The sequence below is a fragment of the Paroedura picta genome, chromosome 1, assembly GCF_049243985.1.
Source record: "Paroedura picta isolate Pp20150507F chromosome 1, Ppicta_v3.0, whole genome shotgun sequence".
Taxonomy (NCBI): Eukaryota; Metazoa; Chordata; class Lepidosauria; order Squamata; family Gekkonidae; genus Paroedura; species Paroedura picta.
Genome location: NC_135369.1, coordinates 138,563,176 through 138,581,735, shown reverse-complemented (window position 1 = coordinate 138,581,735; position 18,560 = coordinate 138,563,176). Strand labels below are relative to the sequence as shown.

Genomic DNA, 18,560 nt, shown 5'->3' with positions numbered 1-18,560 from the left:
CAATTCTGAATTGTGCAGTTAAAGAAGGCTGCAAAAGTAGCGTTTGTGGAGGTGTGCTCACACTCCATTCAGTCAAGGCCAAGTCCTCAGACCCCAGCTGAGGGAGCATCCATGAGCAGAACAAAACACTATTACAAAAACCAGGAATCTGAACACCTCAAACTCCCTGCTCGATAGTCTACCACCCCCTCTGAGTGGTTCCCTAGACTCCCAAGACCCAGAGGCCTATCAGGGATCAGCCCTATTTAGAGCTATGAGGACACAAACAGAATAGAAGAGTGACACGGAGAAAGGCACAGGTTACCACTTAGCTTTTTTCAAGAAACAGACAGAAGTTTAAACAATCATTTTGCCTTTATTAAGATGCACATAGGTAAATTGATATACTTACCGGTGCTGGAAATAAGAGCATTGTAAAGTGTTACTATCTAACACATTAGATTCACTTAAGGACAAAGAATGGCAGAGTTTCAAAGTCCAGAGTCCAAAGTTTCAGAATGGTCAAATCACCTGCAACATACATGGTGCAGGTACAGAAAAAGAATGAGAAAATGGCGTAACAAATTAAGTTTCTTTATGGATTAATCCCATGAGCAATTCTCAACACAAAAGCCAATCATGTTCATTTGCCAATTAATTAATTAAAAATATGATTTCTGATGTCAGGGCAGAAGACTCAGGAAGATCCCAAGTCAGGAGTTAGAATGCTGAGTTCATCTTCTAGCAAGAGGCCTGCTTTTCAAAACAGTTAGTTGGACACAACTGCAGCTCCTTACCTTATCTCTGTTAGAGCTCTCAGCTAGTCTTCCAAGGCCACACGTGTTGGCATCCTAATTGCGGAGCAAATACTTGCGCAGAACGAAAAAGGTATTTTTCAGCCTTCTCTGAAACTTGCAGGCCTGAACCCATAAACAGAAGGAAAAAAAATAAAGCTGTTATTTCACTACAGGAGGTCTGTTGATTTCTGATATACTAAGGCAGGGGTGGGCAAACTGTGGCCCTCCAGATGTCCATGGACTACAATTTTCATGAGCCCCTGCCAGCAAATATTGGCAGGGGCTCATGGGAATTGTAGTCCATGGACATCTGGAGGGCCACAGTTTGCCCACCCCTGTACTAAAGCTATTCCTTTTGGGAGCATTTTGAGTAGTGCAGCCATTCTAGACAAAAGTGAATGGTGAGTTTGAAAACACAGTTTTGAACCCACATTTGCAGTTATCAGCGGGATCATCACCACTATGTTTCAATTTCCCTTTCTGAAAGTAGGCATAAGACATACAGCCCCATACTGAGATTTCAGTATTGGTGAATCAAATGAAAGTCCACTTTTTCTCAGGGAATAGTTTTTACCACACCAAATGCTTTAGAGAGAAGCTTGCTTGTTTTGTCCTGCCCTTCCATTCAGATTGGCTGCATCATCCATCTCAGGAACAAGACACTCAGAAAGGATGCTCGTGAGCCAGCTAAAAACATCATGCTCTTGAAGTTTCCCCAAGGGATTAATTTAGTCAGTTTCTCCTTTCCAGATAGCAAGCTAGAGAAATCTCCCCTCCCCTCCCCACTCGCTGTCCGGTATTTGTAGGTTTGTTTAAGCCTCATCAAAATGATGGTCTGAAAAAAGAAAGTGGATCCAAATTATTTCTGGCAAACCCCGCTGCCACCAAGCAATGGACATATGTGGCTGTCTTATCAAGCAAGCCTCTGAAGCATAATCCTTTTAATATATAGTTTGCTGGATTCCAACACATCAATCTGGCCTTTACGCAGATTGCGCCCAAAAAAATAAGTGACAAAAAGTCTGTTTTTTCCTAGCCACCTAACAATTACAGGAGTTGTCACAGGTTCCGTTCCTCAGCACAGTTCCAACTATGATCATTTCTCAGTTCCGCGGGGCCTGCAAAATGAAGCTCTTCCACCAGATCTTTGGTTGAGACCAGGACGCAGAAGATCGAAGGCCCTCCTATAATGCCACAATGAAACAGTGTTATAGCTAATAATCAAGAATTATAGAGAATGTTATGATCAATCTGCACCCCTAGGAATTGAAACCCTGAGGTGCTGGACTGGAAGGGGGGGTTAGATACGGGAAGATTGGGGAAGGGTTTATACCTCTTGTCACCAGAGTATGTAGTTAATTATTTTAATGGTTTTAATGTTGTACTGGGGTTTTTACTTTTTATTTGTAACCCGGTGCTGGAGAGCAGCAGCAAAAAATTCAATAAATAAATAAATAATAAATCCCCTTTCCTTGCTTGCCTGGCTGACAAACAACCTGGCCAGTGACACCAAGGGAAATATGCCTCACAGCTCTGCACTCCACACCCTAGGGCTTGAATTTCAGTTCAGGATCAAAAAGGGAACTATATTTTGCCCCAGAGAGTTGTATGTCAAACTGCCCATAAATTACAGGGGTGTATGAGTTCATGTTTGGAGGAAGCCGATCAGCCATCTTTCAGGAAATAAGTAACAACTTATTTTCACCACAATTTACTCATGCACAACTATCCGTGACAACAACAGAATTAATAGACACACTCCTGAGGGCAAGATTGACATGGCAGTTAGGAACACCTTCCTGATACCTAATCTATATGCATCTCACTGTAGTCTAAGAGATCACTTCTTACCATAATAGTGTCATTGATCTCTCATTGTCAACTTGGGTGTGTTACCATGGATATTTATTACTAGGAGGCATCTTTAGACAACTCTGAAATACTGCTGAAATAACACTACGTCTTCCTATAAGAAGAGTAACTACTCACCTATGTCTTAGTTATTTTTGAAGATCAACACTTTTTTTGCTTTGTCTAGATTTATGCTCTGTCCTTTCTGCCTATAATCATCCCTTTGGAAATGTCTGCCTGTAAGAGATACATAATGACATCAATGAAGAACCCAAGGAACAAGTGAGGAAGTTAGTGGAGAACCAGAAACTCTGCCAAAGTAATTAGCCTCTCAGCCTAAAAAGGGGCAAAACCAGGTATGTCCAAAGGCAGCAGCAGGATCACAAAAGAAACATTTTGCTTCTCTAGCTTTCATTTTAAGAAATCAAACAAGTTTGTGAGCTAAACAGATAAGTCAAAGTGAAGAAAGCATCGTATTTCAATCAAGACTAACATAGATCGTTGTTAAATGCATGTAAGGGCATATCCACACAGGGCTCTGGTATATCAAATGAATGCATGTCATTCCTGACAACAATTCAGTCAGTTTAGAAGCCATCTCATGTCACCCCAAAAGGTTGTAATCTTTACACCGCTCCAGCAGAGTGGTATAAATAAAAGGCTAAGGGCCAAGTGGGAGGAGAGGGGGCAGGCACTGTCCGTGATAAAAACTCGGAGGAGCGAATCAGGAGCGCGGCTCCCCATTGGCTACTTGGCCCGTCCTAGGGACAGAGCGCCGCCGACTCACCAGTCCTCCCAGGCTGCTGTGCCCTCCAGATGGTGAGTCTTCTTCGGGGGGAAAAGAGCAGGGACCGGCGGCCCTGCTCTTTTCCCGCCACCCACCAATGGACTTCAGCCAGGGACGGGGATGGCCACCAGGGAGTAGGGTCGGCCCACGCCACTGCGCCCAGGGAAAGCAGCAGGGCCGCCGTGTCAAAGACGCTATGCCCCTGCTGCTTTCCCTCCGCCCACCAACAGACCTTGGCCAGGGAGTGAACTGCCTGCTACCCCCGCTGTACCTCCTTACCTCTTTCGTGGCTGCCCATCTCGCCATGTCGCACCCACGGCCACAGCCCACCTCTCCGCCCGCTGCTGCCTGCACACCTCCCACCCCGACCCTGCCCTTTGGGGGCCCGTGCACTCTTCTCCCCGCCCTACTTACCGTTCTCACTGGCACCACGATGCAGGACTAATCCACGCATGCGCGGAGTTCCATGCATGCGTGGTTGTGCTCATCATCGTCCCGCCGCCTGCGCGGCCACCGAAGTCACCTGGCTGCGGCGCTTGCCGTGAGTGGACCGAACAACCGGTAAGCCGCATGAAGCGGCCCGCGGTGAGTACGAGTAGGGAGAAGGCTGTGCGGGCCCCAGCAGACACGGGCTGGGTCGCCGGCCCTGCTCTGCCCATTTTAATAAATGGGCTTTACTTCTAGTCTTTCTATAATACTGAAACGTCTGCTCTCAGACTATTTCCACAGTAGAAATATCATTCGGATTTGCAGCTTTAAAGGGTCAACATTATGTCCATTTCCACACTAAAATTTGCTTCTTTAGGCACAGTCCTGAATTGCCCCCTTACTTGCCCTGCAACAAAGGAATCATCAGAAAAACGGATTTCATATTTTCAAATGGGGTCTAAATGGGATCTAACTTGAGACTGCCCAATACAGAAATACTTGCAATTGGCCAATTGGGTTTTTCCATGCAACCACCATTTTGAGTTATTTGGGAACATCCCTTTCCTTTTTCTGACAGCTACACACATGGTGTATTGCACGTTCCACTGGGTGATGTGATGTAAGTCCTATTTCACTTTGCCAGCATGGTGCAGTGGTTAAGAGCATCAGCCTCTAATATGGAGAACTGGGTTTGATTACCCACTCCTCCACATGCAGCCAGCTAGGTGACCATAAGCTAGTCTCAATTCTCTTAGGGCTGTTCTTGCAGAGAAGTACTATTAGGGTGGCTGTTTTCGAGACAGAGAAGGGGAAAGGTAAGCCACTTTGGGACTCCCTCAGGTAGTGAAAAGTAGGATATTACAGCCAGCTCTTCTTCTTCTTCTTCTTCTTCTTCTTCTTCTTCTTCTTCTTCTTCTTCTTCTTCTTCTTCTTCTTCTTCTTCTTCTTCTTCTTTGCTTTTTTCCATTACCTTACTTTTTCATTATTTCTTTATTTTGCATTCTTTGTTGCTGTTGTTATTGTTGGTATGTGGACAAGAAAAACATCCAGTGTTAGGCTAAGTACTCTCTCCAGTAGAAGTGTCTATGCTTATATTTCCTGTGGCTTGTAAGGAAATAGCCTATTAAACTTTTCAGCAGGATCATTTGTATTATTTATATCACTGGAAGTATTAAAGGCCATCTCCTGCTCTGTTTTTCTTTTTCCAAATGTAGTTTAATGTCACTGTAGTCGGTCATATAATTTGAAAGTCAGACACTGATAATATATAACAGAGCTAATCCCCACTTCCTTCTTTTTGTCAAGAATGTTACATTTCTTTTAAAAGTACTCTCCAATCATATTCCTAAACATGTATAAACTAGGAACCAAACAATGGATGCTTATTTTTAACCAATATCCAGAATTCAACTCTCCCCATATCCCTTGTCTACACCATCAGTTATCGCTACCCCATTCTTTCTGGATGAATTCTCATTTCACCCGGCAATTTGCCATAGAAACAGTATGGTTTCCTACAATAAACATGAAGCATGAGTAACAAACATACGCCCTTCAAACAACCATAATTACGCCGAAAATTCATAAGCTTGTGGGCCACATTTTAAAACATAGCTAAGGATGTGCATACAGAAGTTTACTAATCAAGATTAACTTATTTATTTACATTATATTTATAGTCCACATTTAATGTACTTTAACAAGCAGATTTTCCTGTTTTGCTCTAAAAATCCAGCTGTAAAGGGGGGAATTTCCCCTTCTGCCAAACAGTTGGCTGACAGGGAGGCCACAGAAAAGCCCCTTCTCACTTAAAATACTGCTCTGGCCAGGGGTTAGACACAGCCAAGCCATGTGTCTTTCTTCTTTGCAACTCTCTGCAGGTCTGAGGCCACTGCACAGCGTTATTCTGCAGAGGAAACTGGGTTTTTTTCCTCCTGTTTCATCTGCACAACAACCCTGTGCAGTAGGCCTCAACATTCAACCCCATGCCCTTACGGACTGGACAACTCCTCCCCTTCCTCTTCCCACTGCCAAGCTCTAGCGCCCGTTGTATTCTTGGAGACAACGGGCTTTGCCCCTAGTACTTGCATAAAGGAAGGCAAAGTTCTATAGCATAACAGATATCTGTGCATGTCTAAAAGTTGTTTACTTCATAATATAAAATGCTGGTGCTGATCTTGTTTGAGTAGATTCTTTGGTTTTGCTTCCAGGGACCTCTTTGTTGCAGTAAAGTTTCTTCTACTTCTGGAATTTTACTGGCTGTGCTCATTATTGGCCATTGGCACACCAGGCAAGAAGCCTATTTGGCTAACAGATCAAGGAATTGTACCTCTCTATGGCTGTTGTGGAGAATTTAGCCCATTGCCCAACAACAGCTAGCACACAGCAACTTTTTGTTATCAAATCACTTTTCTCTCAACATCATCATCATCATCATTAATAATTTGCCTAAAAAGAAAACAAATCCCTTGAAGACCTCTTCCAATTTTGTAGCTTGGGCAGCACTGATATATTCCACGAGGCTCAGCATTTCAGATCCCTGCCAGCACATTTCATGTTGGAGAACTTTAGGTCATTGTGGCTGGCTTCATCTGTGCCACTACTGTATACTGGAGAGAAATACAGACACAGAGTTCAACATGGTATAGGGAATGGAGTGCTGTAGTGTGGCTGAGGAGATTCCTGTTCAGCCACGGAGCCCACTGGGTGACATTAGGCCAATTGCTCTAGTTCAGCTTAATCTATGGAATTGTTGTGATAATACAGGGGGTAGGGGACCATGCTCCCTGAGCTCCTTGGAGAAAGGGAGGAATAAAAATCTAAAATTAAAGCATGAGAGTATTGTAAGAAACCAGTTCTCATGCAAATTATGCTTATTTTCACTGCACTGCATGATCACTTGCACATAGGTTTCTCAAGGCAACTGGCTCGGGAATGGGGGGACTTACTAGGAAAAAAGCCGCATTGTCAGTGTTGCACTGGCTGTGACACTATCATGCTGCAGCACTATGGTATATAGGCAAAAACTCTACAGTGAAAACAGCTTCTATCACAGAGTTTTTGCCCAAATACCAGGGCATCACCTGCATTTCGCTGGCATGATAATGTCACTTCCTGTGAGTTGCCAGCTATGTGACCTGAGCTTTCCTCTTTCTCCTGGTAAGTCCCCCCACTAGGGATGCCAGTCCCCAGGTGGGACATGGGCATCCCCTGGAATCATGGCTAATCACCAGACTAAAGAGATCAGTTAGTCTGAGAGAAAATGGTTGCTTGCTCATTCATTCATTCATTCATTCATTCATTCATTCATTCATTCATTCATTCATTCATAGCATTTATATGCCACTGATCCTGGCCTGGCCAGCTCGCAGTGGCTCGCAAGTTTTAAAAAAGTACAGCTTAGATTAATAGGAGAGTGGACTCCATAGCATTATGCAGGTTCTTCCCTGCTCCAAATCCTGCCCACTCCTGCCTGCACCTCCAAAGTCTCCAGGTATTTATCAACCCTGAGCTGGCGAACCTACCCCCACCAGCCTGCTGGTATCACCTCCAGGAAGTCTGCAACCCTGGTTACGCAACTATGCTGAGAAACATGTATATGAAACACAAAAGCAGCCATAGAAATGCTAGTGTTCACAAAGACGGATGCAGTTACAAGAGCACCATCCCATATTTCAGGAAGGACAAAAAATGTCATTGGAAAGAGGCAAGATTCGCATTGCAATATATTTAATATTAACTTTTTAAAAAGACAATATTTTAAGAACGTTTGTTGTAATCTCTATTTTTGTATGTTTCATGATTAGAAGAAGAGCTGGGTTTTTGTACTCCACTTTTTACTACCCTCTCCCCACAGCAAACACCCTGTATGAGGTTGAGAGAACCCTGAGAGAACTCTGTCTAGCCCAAGGTCACCCAGCTGGCTGAATGTGGAGGAGTGGGAATCAAATCCAGTTCTCCAGATTAGAGCCCGCCACTACACCAACGTCAAAAAGCTACTTTCTCTTCAATCAAAAGAGCTTTATGCCTTCAGCATGCATACTTATGCAGTACACAAGCCCATTAAGTTTTTATTGTTTCTTACTGAGTATTAGCTGAATACTGAGTACCAAAGCAAACATGATGCTGTGGGGATTTATAAATGGAGCTGGCTGGCATTTTTATAATTGCAGCCATGGAAGAACTTGATTTGAATCTGAGTTTCAGGTTTTCCTGCTGAGCAGTTTTGTCAGCTGAAACCACCTCCTGGGACTGTTATGCTTTGGTAGGAGAGGAAACAGGCAAAGTGATACTGCAGTTTGCCTCTTTTCTTTTTCTTTTCTTTTCCAAAGTTAACAGGTCAAGAGTAGACATGAGTAAGATTTGATGTGCTGATTAAAAGTGGCAACTTCTAATCTGGAGAGCCTGGTTTTATTCCTCGCCACTCCACATACTGCCAGCATGATGACCTTGGGTTAGTAGTCACAGTACTGTTAGGGCTGTTCTCACAGAGCAGTCTCTCTCAGAACTCTCTCAGCCTCACCTGCTTCACAGGGCGTCTGGTGTGGGGAGAGGAAAAGGAGGTGATTATAAGCCACTTCGAGACTCCGGGTAATGAAAAGCGGGGTATAAAAACCAACTCTTCTTCTACAAGAAGGAGAGTTAAACCCCTACTTTCTATGAAGCACCCCTGATCTGAAATCGGGATCTCCATCAGGCCCAGTGTAAGGGTTTACAGGGCCCATTGCACCAGAGCTAGCAGGGCCCTGCACAAGTAACAGTGGGGCACTCTTCCCAAGGATAGTTTGGAAATTTGAAAGCAACTGATACCTTCCCTTTCCTGAAAACATTTACTAGCATTAGCCTGAACTCTAAACTTCCTTAGCATAAAAAAAAGAAAACAACCTAATTTTAAAACATTTGAGTACACTCAGGGACTGTCATCCTCTTTGAGCGCCATAATTCCAGTTCCAGAGCCTTAATGTCTCTCCCAGGTATCCTTTTAAATGTGCCAGCTACTCACTGCAGCTCAGAGGAAGCCCCCCTGCCTCAGCTGACACCAGCAGCTCCAAGCTAAACACAACACCAGAGTATCCTTTCCCCTTTTCTCCTGTTGTGATTTGTGCCTGGGTGTGTGAATGCAGTAAAATGGATAGCAAAGAGTTAACTGAAACTTGATTGCTAGTCCAGGGAAACTCCACCCCCTGAATTTGTTCTTTTTCTTTAAGCTTTCAGTCCCTGTGTTAGTTGGATTTGGATTGCAGTAAAATGTTGTGTTCTGCAGCTCCCGTGAGTGCATAAATGTATTTCCCCCCATTACAAAAGTGAACCTCTGGGATTCTTCTGGGATATTAGCTGAAAGCAGGCTCTCCTGCAAGGCTGAGGCGAAAGGGGAGCACCTAAAGATTGGGGGTGGGGGGTGGCTCTTGCAAAAGGAAGGTTGCAAAGCCCATCTTCTGCAACATTGCAATAACCCAATCCCTTCAAAGTGTTTAATGGGTTGGAATCCAAAAACTGCCCCAGATCCGGCCAGCGGACTAACCCCCCTCCCTCCCCGCCACTGCCCTGCCTCCTCTCCAGCACGATCACTCCACAACTCCTCTGCAGCTTGACAATTCAGGCAATGAGGTTCTTTCCCACAGTCAAAGCCAGTGGGGCAGAAGAGTGCCAAAAGTACACACATAAGCTCTCTGCACATATGCTCTCCAGCAAGCTTTCTGTTACCCAATTCAAGGGCTTTGCCAGCAAGGCAGGGGCAGAGCCCCTTGAACCATGGGGTCCATAGCACATGCTACAGGTGCTACGTAGATAAACCAGTGCTGGTCTCCATGGCTAAAACTGCCATATATACTCACATATAAGCCGATGTTCAGGTGGGCAGATTCCTTACTAATATTTTGTTAAATGTAACCAAACCCAGAAGATATAATGGCTCTGCTCTTTTTCTCTAAACCGTGCCCCTGGCCGCAGTCAAACAAAGCCAAAATACAAGTGACGTGTTCCTCATGTCCAATATGGGGATACCACCACCATTTAAAAGTGATTTTAAAAGACTGCAAGGGCTTAATCCCGACTGGGCCTGCAGCATGGTGGGCTGAGGAGCTCTTGTTTCCACCGGCATCTTTTCAGGTGCCAAAAAAGGCAGAAGGAGGTGGCCGTTGCAGCACTTGAAAAGTCACCCGGGGAGAAACCAGAGTTCCTCAGTCCACCATGCGGCAGGCCCAGTCAGGATCAGGCCCTCCTACTGCTTTCAAATTCCTTTTAAATGGAGGCGTCCCATGGCAGTGACAAGGATGTCAGCATGTCTAGTTTGGCACATAGTATATAACAAATGTTTTTACTTCCAGATGTATCTTCATGTCTATACATAGAGAAATAAGCAAGGTTTTGCATATATGAATGAACCTTAAAAATTGGAGCTGAAAGTAAGTTAGGTTGCTGTCAGTGAATTGTTTCATTGCAACTACAGTGCATACAGTTAGGTTATTTGTTTTGCAGGCCAAGGGTGCATAACAAAAAGAAATAATGTTGGAAAAATAACACCATCATCATTGGGTTAGGAATTTGGAAGGATGGGGGTGGGTTTTGACTGCACTCATAATACTAAATATTGGTTTTGCTGTAAAATTCTTTTTTATGCAACACTGAAAAAATCCAGAGCCAAATTCATTGAGCGTTGATAGTTAGAAGCATGAGAGATCAGTATGATCCTGAAGATACCTTGTTGGCTAGTCTTTAAAGGATATTTCCCTTGTGCTTATGGAAGGCATCTGTAAGATTTTTTAAAATGAAAAATGATATAGCTGAAGAAATTCAACAAACTGAAACGGCAACTGCCGGATGTGACCTGCTTGTGATTCTAGCTATGCTTACCATTTGTTTTAAGTAGATTTCCTTTGGAATGATTTTGTTCCTCTCTTTTTTTCTGTTTATTTGCTTCTTGCAGTTTTACTGAAAATCTATTACCCGTCTTCCTTCCACAGTTCCTTTTAATGTAACTGGATGTGTCAGTGATGGATCTTCTTCTTTCTATTTTGAAATGTAAATTATTTGAGAGATGAAAATATGCCCAGCTAGCCTGGGAATTTAAAAAACAAACTCCTGCTTTGCAAAACATGTGTTCGACAGATGGTATTAAAATGTGCAAGACTTGCCTTATGTTGCAGGATTGCTTTTTATGCCTAATTCATAAAGAAGCGGCAGACTGGTGAGCAGATGAGAGTATGCGCATTAGATATTACATACTTTATCTCCCTAAAGATGCTAATAATATACTGCACTCCAATTTTGAATGAAAGCAAGATGGCTGAAGGCCAAAACTCTTTCCAAAATTGCAAACACCTTTGGATCCTGTTTTGCCAGCCTGCAGGATAAATATAATATCTAGTCAATCCTTTGCCCAAGATGTCATGCTAAACCTCAGGCTTGGCCAGGGAAGTCTGGCCAAACCACTAGGACTGCTTAGTAACAGCAGGGAGAAAATTTTAGTGACTTTTTAATTGCCCAGAACTGCCAGGTTAAAATACTGTGAAGAAATATCAGTGGTTCCTGTGAGCCTGGGTGACCCAGTGACAAAGGACACCATGCTTATAAATGCTAACCTCACATCCTTCTTTCAGTTACATAAGGCATAATTCTGCCACATCTTTGCATGCAGTGTGATTGCAATATTTATTCACTCCTGGTCTAGGGGTATGGATGACTGACATGCCTCCTGCCAGCAGACCTGGCTGCCCAACGCTGCTTTAAAAGGTGGGGAGAAAACATTTATTTAAAAACAGTTGCATATTATGAATGCAACTGTTGCATATTATGAATGCTGCATATTATGAATGCAACAGCAGAAAATAATTTATTCATTCCCTCAGATGCATTTGCAAGCATTTCAATCCACTCTCTATGAGGAACTGCATACCTCTGAGGGGAAAAGGTAGTGTTTTCATAGGCTGCGTGCCCCCACAGAAATTTCTTGTGGAGGTCACTGTGTCCAAGATCTACAAATCCCATAAGGCCCTGCCAGTAGCATGTGCCAGAGTGGCAGTCATGTGATATTGCAGTTGATCATGGCCTGCCATTGAGTGTCTAGCACAACAGAGGAATTGCCCCCTACTATTTTCCATCATAAGTCCATCTTTCAAATGCGTAATCCTTGAAGAAAAACACAACCATTTTTTAAAATATTATTTAAAAGGGTCAGTGTGCTGGCTTTGGTGAAAACCTTTACATGCATAATAGCCCAGTGTTGGCTTCCCATATTCCCAACAATGATTTAGGGTCACTCTAAGAAAAAGTTTCCAGTGGTTCCTAGAGTTATCCTACATTACTTCCAGGAGTTTGTTTGAAGGGAGGTAGTGGCACAGATGATGTTGCTGTACCCACACCCTCATCTTCAACCTGTCCTCTTCCTTTTGCCTAGGCGTTACTCATGGAGCAGACTGAGTCGGTTGGGAAGGGGCAGCAGGGAAGGGGCAGCAGGTTTGACATAGTGCTGAATGGGAGAAGAAGCTGAAGCCCTGTTTACAAGTTACACACCATTTGTACAGTTTTCTTTATGTATGTTGCCTAAGTCTCATGTTATATTCAGTGAATGAAAATGAGATTGGAGCGCCACATTTGTCCAAGCACTAAGCCCTGGTTTCATTTGTAAAATGAACACACATTGACTTTTTCCTACAAACAGAGGCATGTATGTACATGCAAAATGTACATGTATCCACTGTAACTTGTGAGTATAGTCAATGGGAAAAGGTAAAATGAGTTCCAGTCCAAGATACATACCCCCCCCCCCAATATTCTCTGTGTTCTTGGTTCAAAATGTATTAGCCTAATATACTCCAGCAAATGAGGAGTGTACAGTTCTTGTTTTGATTCTTATGTCACTGCTGGTCTTCCAGTTCAGGATTATGAGCCATTTCAAGAGACACCACCAATATATTAGGAAGAGCATCTTATACCACAATATAACTTGTTGACTGTCTCCTTTAAGAAACTGGGGTGGGTTGGAGGGACATTAATAGGGACCAGAAGATCATGACAAAACTATTCCTCTTGCTAGATGTTTCCAAATAGTCTCTTTGAAAGTCAAAGATGTCTTCCAATTTGCTATGTGATTACAGCTTAAAAATGGAACCTCTGTTTCCATAGCTAAAAACGATCCTTTCCTCCCCTGTCCGTAAAGCCCTTTTCTTCCTTTTGTTTCACATGCAGCTTCTACTTTGGAGAAATTATCCCTGTGTTTTTGTATCCTCTTAGAGAGAACAAGAAGCTGACAACTTAAAAGAAACAGTCTGTACAATAGTAATAACGTTCAAACTACTTTTTGAAATATATATAGTAGTAGCATAGCTTTTTCTTCATTATATAGCAAAGGTTAAATATCCAGGTGAACATTTTCCCTTCTTTCATATCACAACAAAACTGGCCTGTATAGTATATATCCCTCTCTGTAGTGCCAGAGTAAAGTCTTCTGAGAATTCTGGCCATTGCAACAATATCTTAGTTCTGTTGCTCTGTTTCAAAAAACGTCGGGAGGCTCTTCTCTGATGACATTATGTACACTCTAATTACAGAGTGATTCACAATTAAATTTATTTCAAGGAAATTTCATGAACACGGTATACAAATACAAAACTGAGCCACTACTTGCTCTGTGAAATAGTTGCAATTTTCAGTTTAGTAAAGTATAGTCTGGAAAAGCATATCCATATATCTTTCCAAAAGCATAAGGCTTCAAAAATAAGGAAGCCTTGTGATCCATTTGTCTATAAATCCTATATCTCTTTTTCAGATGCCTTCTGGTATTCTGAGAATTTTATGGCCAGACTAGGTGTGGTTGCAGGAGACATGATTTTGTGCAAAGCTAATGACATGTATAAGATATACAGTGCAATCCTAAAGGATGGATTCAAATGGGTAGCAGTGTTGGTCTGAAGTAACACAACAAAATCAGAGTCCAGTAGCACCTTTAAGACCAACAAACCCATCCGAAGTAAAGTTTCACTCTTCTAAGTCCAGTGAGGTTGATGGACTTAGAAGAGTATAATTCTACTTAAGACTGCACTGTTAGATCAGGATCATGTCATTGGAGTGAGTGTAAATTTCAAAATTAACCTGAGAACTCATGTGTTTTGCACCAGATTTAAATCCGTGCAAACTGGTGAGAGCTTCTGTATCGAAGAAGAGTCATTCCGTCCCTTTGAATATTTCTGGGCAGGAAGTTAGGATATTCCAAGATTAACCAGTGGAAGCTCTTCATAAAAGAGCGTAGTTTCACTTTTTGCGACAAATTCTTGTTCAGAAGGAGATTCGATACTTTTGGAAGATTCCTTTTGCCTTGGAAGTTGTTTTACCCACTGGAAGATGGATCATAAATAATTAGGAGGGGGTGCCCCAGCTTTGCTGATGCTTTAACCACATGCTTGATTTGTCTACTGGGTAATTCAGCACCGGAAAGCACCTCTCTAAAAGGGTGGTCGTTTCGAGCAGGCTTGCCCAGCGGGGTAGGCCAAAACGGCTCATCATTGACCAGGCGGCTTAGGGGGATGCCAAAGAGGTTTGCGCCCTTTGGCTCCCCCATCTGGGTCGCTTCCCATATTAGCTGATCCACATAAGGAGATCCGTATCCCAGCGGGGATTAATGATGGACTCCTTTAAATTGGCTCTTGGGTGGCAGCCGGCTGGCTGCTTAGGTTGGCTCATTGTCCAGGCTGCACCAACCCTCCTTTTAGGGAGGCATGTCTTGTTAATAAAGCTGTGGCCAAAGTTTAAGCCAAACGAGAACGTGTTGCGTCTTTATTCCGCTAAACTGACCTCCTGCCTGCCAAGTACAATTCTGGAGTCCTACTCAAAGATTGTACATGCATTAGTAAGTTACATTAGTAAGTTAGTTGCAGCCCAATCACAAAGGGGAGAAACTATACAAGAGACAGAAAACATTGCAAACAAGAAACAAGAACTAGCGTTTCTATTCATGCCAACCTTGTGGAATGAAATTTTACCATGCTCTTCAAGAAAAAGAACTGAATTTTAAAACGTGCAGTTCTCTGTCAATCAGTAGCAGACTACTTACATTTGAAGAACAGTTTTAAGATACATTGTCTAACTGCAAAGATGCCCAGCTCCACAAACAAATCAGAAAACAATACTGAATTGTAGATGCAAATTTTGCTTTTCTACTTATCAATGCTATAAATGATACACTTGAAGATCATATGGACCGTTTACGCACTGGAGGTTTTATGCTGGGCTGCAGGCTGGAGTTTTAGTCATGGCAGGTTGCCCCACCTTTTCCTGCACCCACATGGCCCAGTGCATAAATGGTCATGAAGAGGAGAGGGGAAATGTACAAAGAAGGAGCAAGTAGAGGTTTTTTTTCAAAACGTGATGAACTTACCTGATGAACAATATTTACCAGGTTCCAAATGCTATTTGATTAACACTATGTTGACTTGAGCATGAATCTCTGTGGAGAGCTACATTAGCTGCACTGTTATATGTGCACAAAGTTTAATGAAAGAGGAAATATGAAATTCAGTGACATTGATCTTCATGACACAATAGTGAAAGATGGAATAAAATTTATATTTCCATGTGTGGTGATCACACAATGTATTTTTCTAACACTGACAATTAATAACTGCTCTGCAGAACCCTGTTTTTTCAGCTGAAAAGATTGTTTAAAAAGTTCAAGACAGCAATGTGTTGGGACTAATGTTCCTTGCTGAGTATGGAAGTGGACATGCTAAAGAGATCAGTTGAGAAAATGACTGCTTTGGGAGGTGGACTCCATAGCATTATCTTCCACTGAGGTCCTTTCCCACCCCAAATCCTACCCACTCCTGGCTCCGCCCCCAAAATCTCCAGGTAGTTCCTAGCCCAGAACTGGCAACCCTAGCTTCATTGAGTCAACTCTGATGAAATTATCCAGAATTTTGCAGTCAGAAAATCTTGAAAGAATCTTAACTTCATCATGCATGTACATTTTGAAAAATAAAAATAGATGGGTTAATATTGTTTTTAGTTTGAATTACATATGAGGGCACCATAACATTTTCAGGCTTAGGGCCTGGTCCTTTCCAGTGACACTAGAGATACTTGTACAATGAAAATGTCTTGACTGGGGAAACACGTGGATGGTGAACAGAACAAAATGGTAGGAGTCAACCCAATGTGTCTAGATGTTAGCTACAATACCAAGATTTGGTTCATTTGGTAATTATACATCCCCCATCTGCTCTGCATCTCCAAGCTGGTAACTTTTGCTAGCAAGCAGTAATGGTACTATATGATCACACTACAAAGTGGAATATATAACATTTTTACTCTTTCATAAAGTACAGGAACTAGAGAAATGATTCACCAAAAGCAGACTGGTGCTCCTTTGTGGGTCCCGTGAACTCTGTTTGTGAGTCACTGGAATCCTGGTAGTTGCTGGTGTTGACAAAATAATGCAAGGGTCTCAAAATAGGGTTTCCACGTGCTATAATAACAGCCCTTCCTTCAACCGTATAAAAGCTGTAATCTTAAATTATGGTGGGCTGTACAAGTACATGTGCCTAATACGACATCCGAGGTCTTTTGTGCTAGAAAGCTCTTTTCCACATTTAGTCTGATGTGACAATATTATATCACTGCTGGCTTCTCGTTCCATTTTTTAAAAACTCTTTTACATTACTTGGCTATGAGCAAAAATACAGAAGTGTGGCTTAATATGCTAAAATATCACTCAAGAGGGTCAGGAATTGTCATATACTACATTCCTGAATTATGTAGAAACGTGGGATATGACAGATCTCTTGACTTGAGGGCCCAATCTAAATTTTTAAAAAAACAATCTGAATGTAATTATATGGAGCGTGTTTCAGACATCAGGAAGCCATCTGAAAACTGATACAAAGAAGTTATTTTTGATTTCTAAATTTAGCAGGACAAAGCATGGTTTCATAGCCTGCCTCACCCCCCTCACTATCAGGTATGCTAATTTACCCCTCAGCACAATCTCTGCCAACTGTCTGATTTACACAGGGCTTTGCAGTTTGGTTTCCTGGAGGAGGCAGGGAAGATTCACCCTGAAAAGTCTTTCCGCTCCACAAATGGAAATTATTCACCCATTCCTGTGGGGGGAAGTCAGTCCTTCGTCTGGAATCTCAAACTCCTGCTGCTGAAACCAAGGTCACTTTCCACACATTCTCTAAACATTAGCAGAGTATGAACCTTTACATATGAAATGCAAGCCATAATATGGAAAACGTCTATAACTGTCACTGGAGAAAGCTAACACACCGTCTCCCTCAGGCTTTATGCAGCAACAAATATTACCTTGGCTGGATGCTGAAGTAGCCGTGGGATTTACAGTCCTTATGCCACAACATTCAAGCTGAAAATGCAGTTAACTGTCCTTGGGAATGTGACAAGCCTCCAGCTGACAGTACGGCCAGGCCTGAAGTATTACAGTATTACAATGGCATCGTAAACGAGAGCTGCCAATTCCAGGTTGAGAAATTCCTGGAGATTTGAGCGTGGCACCCAGGGAGAGCAGGGTCTAAAGAGCAGAGGGAGCTCAGTTGGGACATGATGCCAAAGATTCTACCTTCCAAAGGCATAATTTTCTTCAGGGAAACTGAGCTCTGTCATCTGGGGATCAGTGGGACTTGTGGGAGAACTCCAGGCTCCACCTGGAGGCTGGCAACCCTACCCTACACAGCGGAGCTTTGCTTTCTTCTGTTACTAATGAAATTGTGGAATTCAGTGCCAGCAGATGTAACAAAAATGGTTTTAAAGGGGTGATTAGACAGATTCATAGATAGGTCCATGAATAGTTACTAGCCACATTCAAAGGCAGTCAACCTCTGAATCTCTGAATCCCAATGTTAGGTGGATATATCAGGAAGCAGGGTTTGGTTTCTATGCCCTGTTTGTTGATCATAGAATCATAAAGTTGGAAAGGGCAATACAAGTCCAACCCCCTGCTCACTGCTCAACGCAGGATCAGGGCAATTGATTTGTTGGTGTGTAAAACAGGAAGCTGGGTTATATGGATAGCTAGTCTGGTCTTGCTGGGCTCTTATGCTCTTATGTAAAGTAACACCTTTGTATTTAGAACAAATTATCTCTGCTTATGAATGTACTGATAGTGGATCAAAAATAGTTTCAGGAGCTTGGTTAGTAAAGTGTTCCATAAAGGGTAGCAACCTGGTCCATATAAAATCAACAGGAAGAGGACAAAATTCATAATGAAATTCTTAATGCAACAACAAGAAGATATTATAGAGTACCTAATGTATCTATTCAATGTTTGGAGTTAAATATGATTGGGAAAAAATAGTAATTTTTTCAAAAACAACTATCAGACCTAGAATCTGATACAAGCAGATTTATCCAGAAATCTTGTGACTGGGTAGAATTTCAGCAATCAAAAGGAACTGCAATAAACTGAAAATAAGTTTTAGAATACTCCAAGATAAGAAAAGGAGAGGAGGGTTAGCAGTTCCAAATATAAAGTTGTATTACCAAGTGGCACAATTGGTCTGACCTGCAGATTAGATTAAAAATCCAAGAGAAAGAATAGTAAAAATCTCAGTAGATCATATGAAGTTTTACACAACTATTTATGGATAAAGAAATCTACCCAAATGATCATAACACAAGAAAGTAACTATATAATTAAAGATGGACTTTTGAGAATGTGGGTCCCATGTAAAAATTCCCATTTATATCCCCAATAGAAGCTTTTTAATATA

The 18,560-nt window shown here is 42.3% G+C and overlaps 1 long non-coding RNA gene across 1 annotated transcript; it reads right to left on the bottom strand.

Annotated features, from left to right (window-relative positions):
* Positions 1–2,767: 2,767 nt before the first annotated feature.
* LOC143843903 (uncharacterized) lies at positions 2,768–17,279 on the bottom strand. The gene is made up of 3 exons (XR_013233749.1): positions 17,140–17,279; positions 10,696–10,851; positions 2,768–2,864 (listed from the first exon to the last, which is right to left on the bottom strand). It is a non-coding gene; the product is annotated as an uncharacterized LOC143843903 (long non-coding RNA).
* Positions 17,280–18,560: the final 1,281 nt, after the last annotated feature.